General features: G+C 44.4%; 1 long non-coding RNA gene across 1 annotated transcript; it reads right to left on the bottom strand.

The window, feature by feature from the left end:
- Window positions 1–289: 289 nt before the first annotated feature.
- Window positions 290–1,951, bottom strand: LOC148929361 (uncharacterized). Its single transcript, XR_016128784.1, has 2 exons — window positions 1,502–1,951; window positions 290–1,422 (listed from the first exon to the last, which is right to left on the bottom strand). It is a non-coding gene; the product is annotated as an uncharacterized LOC148929361 (long non-coding RNA).
- Window positions 1,952–9,900: the final 7,949 nt, after the last annotated feature.

The following is a 9,900-nucleotide window of genomic DNA, read 5'->3' on the forward strand; positions in this document are numbered from 1 at the left end:
ATCTTCTACAACCAAATTGCGTAAAACTCATAAGAAAATCAACATGAACTAAATCAAAACAAAGCAAACTAATTCTAAGTCAAATAAGTGCATAATCAACGAAGAACTGAACAGATCTGCAGACACTAGACGAAGTGTAACGACCCGAAGCTTTATGATATTAATATTATTAAAATTTAGCCTCGTTATAATTAATTATACATTAGAATAGCTATGATATAAACGAATATCCCTCTTCGTAATAAATAATCAACTGTCGGGCTGTTTGGAGATCGAGCCAAGGCACACGTGAGAATAATATATGTAAATATACTAAATCCAAATGAAAGTTTGTCTAGTACATACGCGAGAAGCTCGACAAAAGCCTAATACCAAAATCCTATTCTATTACATTAGATTTGAGACATGCTACCCTCGACAACCGTTCCATAATTGAAGTATATTTTGGCAAGGAAATTTGGTAGGTTGACGAGAGACCATCACTGACTCTTGCCAAGAGTTGTTCCTACAATAGGAACTGGAAGGGGTAAGATAAGTAAAATAGTAATAAAAATCTTTAATAGATTTGATAGAAGATCAAACCCAAATCCGGATTCCAGAATGGAGTAAAAAAAAAAAAAAAAAAATACTTTACTTGATGAAGGGCTGGGATTCATTCCCACATCAAATCGAAATCCTCTGAAGGATCATACCAAGTGGGTAATTTAATGCAATGGTAAAAGATCAATGACTCGTGTTATTCCACCAAATACATGGAATACCTGGACCGTAGGATTTGCAAATGGGGATATACACTTCTGACAACACAATTAATGAAGAGTATAATTGCCATAGACAATACCCAAATATTGGCAGAGATACTAATTGCCATTGTGAGATAGGTGATAAAACAAATAAATCTTGACTGAGATGCGATCATTTAAGAGGCCTGCTACTTGCTCAAATTTAGCAAGTATATAAACCCCAACTTCATTTTCAAACCACCCATCACTATCAAATATACAACTTTCCACATAGCAACAAATCTCAGGAGGTACAAGGAATAAAAGAGAGAGAGTGCTCAGATATTCAAGCCTAGTCAAGCCGTACAACTCAACGCACCTTTCACCGACCAAGGTAAGCCCAAAGTCCTTTTCACCCCCTCTCATGCACATACATACATTCATACTCAAGATTAGAACTTCTGTAGATGCACTAGGCAACATCAATATCACATGAGCTATCACCAAGATCCACAAGTAGCATGCTAAGAACAATACTTCTCTATGCTAATGAAATAGAAGAGCTGACATAAGACAGTAAATGCACTTATCTTAGGAGATGAACCTGCCTGACCTTCGGCAGAGAGCTTCGGCACTCCGCCGTCAATATAAATAGTTCCATATCCCCGAATCAACCACCAAAATCACAACTTTCATCCACCTACATGTTTTAAACAACAAGAACTTTACACCTAAATTAATAAAGTAAAAATCTAGAACACCTAGGATAAAGTTCTTACTGATTTGGAAAGTAGAGGGTGGTTGTGGTGTTGTCGGAGAAGGGTGTCAGTAATAGCAGAGTGTGGGGAGGCTGGCCGGCGGTGTAGTAACGGCGTGGAGGAGATGTCAGGGCCGCCGCTTGTGCATGCACAGCGGCGGCAGCAATGCATTCGGAGGGGAAGGCGACGGTGGATGGGGCTGCGCGACGCGACAGCAGCCTCCGTGACGGCGGCTGACCTGAACGAGAGGGAGATCTGGAGATGACGGCGGTAGTTGTGGCTGCGTGCGGTGGTGGCGATGCATCGCCGTTCTCGCTGTGGAGACGGCGGCGGTGTGGAGTAGGCCGAGAAGGAGAGAAGAGAGGAGAGAGAGAGGGGGAGAAGCCTCCGCCGGCGACGGCGGCGGACTGCAGTGCTGGAAGTGACGGCGGCGGATGTGAGATGAAGAGGGAGTCGTTCCATTTTGTGGAGTGATTTAGGGATTTAGTGATGAAGGAGGAAAGGGAAAGCCTTATTATATGGGTCTCTTTTATTTATTTGTCTTGGCCCTTGAAGTAATAAAATATGGAATAAGTTGGTTGTAGTGAAATGATCCCAGAAACTCTTCCGTAAACTTATTTAATTAGGCTACAATTTAATAGCTCTTAACGAAAGGGTTTTAGTTTTTTTTTTTTGGAAAAAGGCATGTGTTGAGTACAACTAAACTTTTATGCATATTAATTAAATAAGTATAGTTTCTCTTAGTGAAAATCTAGCTTAAATACGTGAATTGGACATATGCCAAATTATTATGATGTGGAATTTAATAGAAGGAACATATGGTGTTAGGTGCATTCTCAAATTTCTACATTTTTTAAAAAATTTAAGAGCCCGATTTATTTATTTTTTTTCAAAAAAAAAAGGGGGGGAGAACTCGCGAGGAGTGTAACACCAAGAAGCAAGGATTTAACGCCTAAAAATCTCGGGAAGCGTACGAGGTGAACTTTTCTATCCTACATACTAATGTGGATAAAAATAAAGTTATTTTCAAATGATTTTGAAAACTCGAACTTATGTTCGTCGCTCATTTTCAAATGATGTTGTCTTGCCATAAATGTTTTGTATGATGCCTATCTGTTGTTTACTTTGGCGTGAGGCCAAGTGATTTGTGAATCGAATTCGGGTTCAAGTGAGGGTGGTGTCCCTACTTGGACTAGTGTACACGGGAGACCTATGGCCAGAGGGCAGGTCTGGTGACCGAGGAAGGTGGCCACCTTCCCGGCACAAAAATGTTGATGTGACCGTGAGAGAACACCATCTCTACGGTACAAGATGATCAGATATGGCTAAGTACAGGAAAAGGGCCCAATGTGAATATTTTTAGTAAGCTCGGATCTTTTAAATAAAACCCCGAGTGTTACTGTGATAATGGCTTGACAATAATTTTTTTTAAAATGTATATGTGTATATTTCGGCAATGTGTTCACTGAGTACTTTTTGTACTCAGCCCTGCATGTATTTCTAAATGTGCAGGTTGAGCGGTGGCGGGGTAAAGTGAGTGTTGTTGATCCTCCAAGAATAAACTCTCGGAGGCTCATGTCTCCATACATGGAGCCGAGTTCTTTTGCTTCCGCGGTGCCTTTTTAAAGGCAACGTTTCTTTTATCTAAGACTCTGATATATTCTATTTTGTTTAAAGACCTCGTTAATTTAAATATGTACGAACAACCGCTCGAGTCTGCATGATCGTGCGTATCTTGTGTTAAGTACTGTTTCCTTCATTTCATCTTGAATATTAAAGTATCGTTTGGCTTTTATTCTTCTCATTTCCCCCACTTCTTTCCCCCTCTTCTTCTATTCCCCCCCCCCTTAGTCACGGTACCCCGAGCTAGATTATCCTTAATCAGCTACGGTCGTGACAGAGTGGTATCAGAGCATTCTTTTCCGCTCTGAACCCGAGAGTTTCTTTGATAAAACCAGTCTAGACTCGTTTCCCTAGACTGTCTATTCCGAATCCTCAGCACTCACACCCGTCGCGCTCAACCAAGAAAAAGGTAACTTATTTTGTGATAAAGGATCATGAACTTTTTTTATGTATTTTGACCGGGTGTTTATTTTGGTGAAGAGAACATAAATTATTATTTTTGTGTTACATAGCGAAAATTTTGATGTTCCTTTGTAATAAATATAGAAAGAAATGTTATTACAATTATTGCCATCGCTTTCCTTGAGCGAGGGAAATGACCAGAACAAGCGAATTACGAGTAGTGATAATCTCACTGACAACGCCCATCTGACTTGAACATAACTTTTGAGGCATTTCCCGATGTCTAATAGTCGCATAGAATTAGTACGACCTAGGAGGAGCACATCACACTAGCATTCATGTCACGTTTACTTTATGCGTACGTATTTACATTGATACGATAGTCTGATCAACACACATTCGCTTGTAGATGGCGTATCCGACTGTGGAGGACATTATTATGGAGTATCTGACCTTTGTGATGTACGCTGGGGATGACCTTGGGATATTCCTGGCCCAGTTCCGCTGGTTGTGGGAGCGAGCATACCCGTTCGGCGTGACTCACTATGACGGCATTGTCAGACTTATCATGCTGCTACCCTCTGACTGGCAGGAGTGGGCCGTAGATAGGTCCCGAGACTATGTCTTCTCTGTCGCACCATACTTCGATATCATGGGTGATTTTCCCATGTTCCTAGCGGAGATTCACTCATGCTTCATACTGAATGGACAGGCCCCTCTAGGACCTTACATCTTACCCGGTGACCTTGTTCCCGTTATGGCTACAGTGGACCCAGAGTCGCCCTACCCACAGGACGGGGCGATCGCCCCACCATCGTCACCCGTTGCATTTGGGAGATGGGGGTTTGAGGCAGGACCATCCCATGCCCTGTTGGGTGAGGAGGGCACTTCCCGAGCGAGGGCACACCCAGCGCCGAGCCCACCAGGAGGAGACGCGACTGACTCCGAGGCGAGAGAGTTGCGAGCTGCAGCGGCGGAGAGACGTAGGAGGGGCAAGGCCCCAGTCTCTTCAGACGAGGATGAGGAGCAGGTGACCCCTGTGGGCACCATCCGCCTACAGCCTTTATCCATCTCCCCCGAGACACATGTTGATGCATTACTAGCGGAGGGGACTTATGGCCGCGCATTCCTGGGAGTAGCTTCGCGACAGCCATGGCCATAGAGGATAGCTCAGAGGAGGAGGCATCCGAGGAGGATCCAGACGAGGACCCAGAGTATGAGGCTACCGCCAGTACCACCAGCTCATCGACCTGACAGCCGTCTAGTTACTTATGATGTATGTACTCCCAGAAACGGATCCACTATGAGACCGTTCTGGCTTTTGCTCCATGACTAGTAGTAGTGGTAGTAGTACTTTTGGTACCACAGAAACATCTATGCGGTGTTCTGTGACTTGACACTTTCCTAGCAATCTGTTTAGTAACAGATCTACTTTTGTGACTCTATGATCAGTTGTACGAAAAAGTCCTCTATAGAGGCAATTTTCCTATAGATGCATATTTATATATGACTGTTATCGTTATCTGTTATCATTTTCAAAATTCTATGATATTTATTGTAGTAAATTATATTATGTATCAGTTTAAATTTTGAAAGAATATGTACAAGAAATTTACCAAATGATATCATGATTAATGTAGAATGACACCAAGAATAGCCGGACGACCTCGGGGGAGGCCACGAGGAACAGGGAGAGCACGTGGAGGGGAACCGCAACCGGAACAGGGCGAGTTTGAAGAGTGGCGTGTGGCAACGCCATCTCCTCCACCACCTTCTCCACCACCTCCACCTCCGCCTCCACCAGCCCCGATACAGGAAATAAGGATTGAGGAAACATTCTTAAAACAGAAGCCACCGATATTTAACGGCATGGGCGACCCCACTAAGGCCGAGACGTGGATTCGTGCACTCGAGCGCATATTTGATTTTCTGCAGTGCACAGACCGAGAACGATTGACATGTGCTTCATTCCAGCTATATGGATCAGCGGACTTTTGGTGGGACACACGCAAAAAGGCGATGACTCCGCAACAGTTGGCAGATTTGACTTGGGAAAAATTCAAGGAGATAGTTTACGAAAAGTATATTCCCAAGAGTTACAGAAAGAAAAAGGAAATGGAATTCTACAACTTAACCCAGGGACAGTTGACAGTGACAGAGTATGACCGCGCTTTCTGCGACATGTCTAGATATGGACCTGATCAAGTTGATACGGATGCGAAGATGGCTGAAAAGTTTTGCACTGGCCTTAGACCCGAAATCAGAATGGCATTGGCTAGCAACGGTGAGATGCCTTACCCAGAAGCCTTGGGACGAGCCCTTGACGTCGAAGCAGCAATGCCTGCAGAGAAAACTACACATCCACATATGCAAACCTCAAGGGACAAAAGAAAATGGGAAGGGAACCAGAGTCAGGGGGAGCAGAAGAGACCGTGGCAGGGACCACCCCGTCCACAACACCCTGCACGACAACTTACTTTTAACCCCACAGGAAACAACCGACCAAGACCCACTCCGTGTCCCAAGTGCAACAGGATCCATAATGGAGTTTGCAAGAGCGGGGAGATCACATGTTACGCTTGTGGGAGAAATGGGCACTATGCCCGATACTGTCCAAGTAAACAAGGAATGAACGCGAGGCCAAACTCATCAGCTCCACGTCAAAACTTGCGGGCTTTACAGGCAGATGTACCTGACAATCAATACCGACACCCACATCCGCAACAACCACATCGATCGAGCCTCCCAACACAGGCGAGGGCATATGCTTTGGGAGTGAAGCAGGAGAAGGGACATGGAAACTTAGCAGGTATGGGCACCTTACTAGACGTACCTGTTGTCTTGTTATTCGACACTGGTGCATCACACTCTTTCATATCTACCCCCTGCGTTGATACACTGAAACTTGTAACAAAACCAGTTGAGTCTAAAATTAGAGTATCATCACCGGTAGGAGGGATAATAGGTATCACACAGAAATGCTCAAACTTGGAAATCACCCTGGGTGACCATAAAATTTTAGCCAATGACTTGGGAGTCATGATGATGAAAGACGTCGATATCATATTAGGAATGGACTGGTTGTCCAAAAACCACGCCACTATCAAATGCAAGGAGAGGCAAATTTCGTTCCAAACCCCGGACAAAGAACCAATCCAATTCCACGGAATCACCATGGACAGACGTAAGTCCATCATCTCCGCTCTACAAGCAGCCACGTTAGTAAGAAAAGGGTGTCCCGCTTACCTTGTTTACCTGAACAAGGAAGAAACAGAAGAAAGAAGAATTGAAGATGTGGAGGTCGTGCGTGAATTCCCTGACGTGCTTCCCGACGTATTGCCAGGTCTACCCCCAGACAGACAACTAGAATTCACCATTGACCTGGAGCCCGGAGCTGCCCCAATATCGAAAGCACCATACCGGATGGCCCCTAAGGAATTGGGAGAACTCAAAATGCAACTACAGGAACTCTTAGACCTGGGATTCATCAGACCCAGTGTCTCGCCATGGGGAGCCCCTGTGCTTTTCGTCAAGAAGAAGGATGGAACCCTAAGAATGTGCATTGACTATCGGGAGCTGAACAAGCTAACACTTAAGAATAAATATCCCTTACCGAGAATAGATTACCTGTTCGACCAGCTTAAGGGAGCCAGTGTATTCTCTAAGGTGGATTTGAGATCTGGGTATCACCAGTTGAAAATCAGACCGGCGGATATACCCAAGACAGCTTTTCGCACCCGATACGGCCACTACGAGTTTGTAGTGATGCCTTTTGGCCTTACAAATTCCCCTGCAGTGTTCATGGACTTGATGAACCGTGTATTCCACCCATACCTCGACAAATTCATCTTAGTCTTCATAGATGACGTCCTTATTTACTCAAAGACTAGAGCAGAACACGAAGAGCACTTGAGGACTACCCTCGAAACATTGAGGACCGAAAGGCTCTATGCCAAGTTTAGTAAATGCGAGTTTTGGCTCAATGAAGTGAATTTTCTCGGGCATATTGTGACAGCTGACGGAATTCGAGTGGACCCAGCAAAAGTGGAAGCTGTGCAGAACTGGAAATCGCCAACAAGCCCGAATGAGATCCGAAGCTTCCTAGGCCTGGCCGGCTACTATAGAAGATTCATCGAAGGATTTTCTAAAATTGCTAGGCCAATGACACAACAACTCAAAAAGAGTATTAAATTTGTGTGGACACCAGAATGCGAGGAAAGTTTCCAGTTGCTAAAAAAGAAGCTGACAACGGCACCAGTACTGGCTGTACCAGAACCGGGGACAAGCTATGTGGTCTACACTGATGCATCGAAAAGTGGACTTGGATGCGTATTGATGCAAAATGGGAAGGTCATAGCTTATGCATCCCGACAGCTTAGGCCCCACGAGCTGAACTACCCAACTCATGACTTGGAATTGGCAGCAGTGGTACATGCACTGAAAATCTGGAGACACCACCTATATGGAGTTAGGTGTGAGATTTTTACTGATCACAAGAGTCTAAAATACTTCTTCGAGCAAAAGGATCTGAACATGCGGCAAAGGAGATGGCTCGAATTGGTGAAAGACTATGATTGCGGCATCAACTACCACCCAGGCAAGGCTAACGTGGTAGCTGATGCACTGAGTCGCAAATCTCAACAATTAACAGGCCCAATTACTCAGGAAGAGGAAATATGGCGGGAATTTGCCAAAATGAATTTGGAGATAGTGGAAGCACCAGAGACGGTGGAAGCCAGGATCGCCACCTTGGTGATAAAGCCCGATTTGAGAGAACGGATAGTGGGAGCTCAGAGACAAGATGAAACCCTAGAGGGAGTACGAGTGAAAGTACGAACATGTGACTCAAGCAGTTATAAGGAAGAAGCAGATAATGCTCTTACTTTTGAAGGAAGGTTGTGCGTGCCCGCAAATGATGAGCTCAGGGAAGAAATTTTGAGCGAAGCACACGACACCCCGTACACTGCCCACCCTGGCAGCACAAAGATGTATCAAGACTTGAAAAAGAAATTCTGGTGGGATGGTATGAAAAGGGACATAGTGTTGTTTGTTGAGAAATGTCTGGCGTGCCAACAAGTCAAAGCCCTACACCAACGACCCTACGGTAAGTTGCAGCCCTTGGAGATTCCCGAATGGAAATGGGAGCACATAGCAATGGACTTCGTGACAAGTTTGCCAAAGTCCCGACGAGGAAACACTGCCATTTGGGTAATCATCGATCGCCTTACAAAGAGCGCACATTTCATTCCTATCCCTATCACATACGGATCGGAAAAGCTAGCCCAGCTATATGTACGAGAAATTGTACGTCTACATGGAGTACCAGTGTCAATCACGTCTGACCGAGACACAAAATTTACATCGAGACTATGGAAAAGCCTGCAAAGGGAGTTGGGAACAAAGTTAAATTTCAGCACAGCATTCCACCCACAAACCGACGGACAGTCCGAGAGGACAATTCAAACTTTGGAAGATATGCTAAGGGCAGTGGTACTCGATAGAGGTGAGAATTGGGAATCCATTTTGCCACTAATAGAGTTTGCTTACAATAATAGCTATCAAGCCACCATTGACATGGCGCCATACGAGGCACTTTACGGGAGGAAGTGTAGGTCTCCACTTTATTGGGACGAAGTGGGCGAAAGGAAGGTGCTTGGCCCAGACTCGGTAAGTGAGATGATTGAAATAGTGAGGCAGATCCGAGGAAGAATCAAAGAAGCACAAGATCGACAAAAATCTTATGCCGATGCACGACGGACAGAGTTGAAATTTAGCATAGGGGATAAAGTCTTCTTGAAAGTGTCTCCATCTAAAGGAACAACTAGGTTCGGCATCAAGGGAAAACTGAAACCAAGATTTATCGGGCCCTATGAAATTCTAGAAGAAGTCGGTCCAGTAGCATATCGGCTAGCACTGCCACCGAGCTTTGGAAACGTACACAATGTGTTCCATGTCTCTCAACTTCGAAAGTACGTATTCGACCCGAAACATGTGATCCGTCATGAAGAAATTACACTCGCACCAAACCTGAGCTACGAAGAAAAACCGATAGCAATTCTAGATAGAAAGGTGCAACAACTACGAAATAAATCAATAACTACAGTGAAAGTTTTGTGGAGTCATCATGGGCAAGAAGAGGCAACGTGGGAGCTAGAAGATAAAATAAAGGAGCAATACCCCGAATTGTTTGTTTAGAAAGTCTTCAAATTTTGGGACGAAATTTCTTTTAAGGGGGGTAGAATGTAACGACCCGAAGCTTTATGATATTAATATTATTAAAATTTAGCCTCGTTATAATTAATTATACATTAGAATAGCTATGATATAAACGAATATCCCTCTTCGTAATAAATAATCAACTGTCGGGCTGTTTGGAGATCGAGCCAAGGCACACG

The sequence above is a fragment of the Salvia hispanica genome, chromosome 4 (genome assembly GCF_029641045.1).
Source record: "Salvia hispanica isolate PSC_SH4W2 chromosome 4, Shi_PSC_v1, whole genome shotgun sequence".
NCBI lineage: Eukaryota > Viridiplantae > Streptophyta > Magnoliopsida > Lamiales > Lamiaceae > Salvia > Salvia hispanica.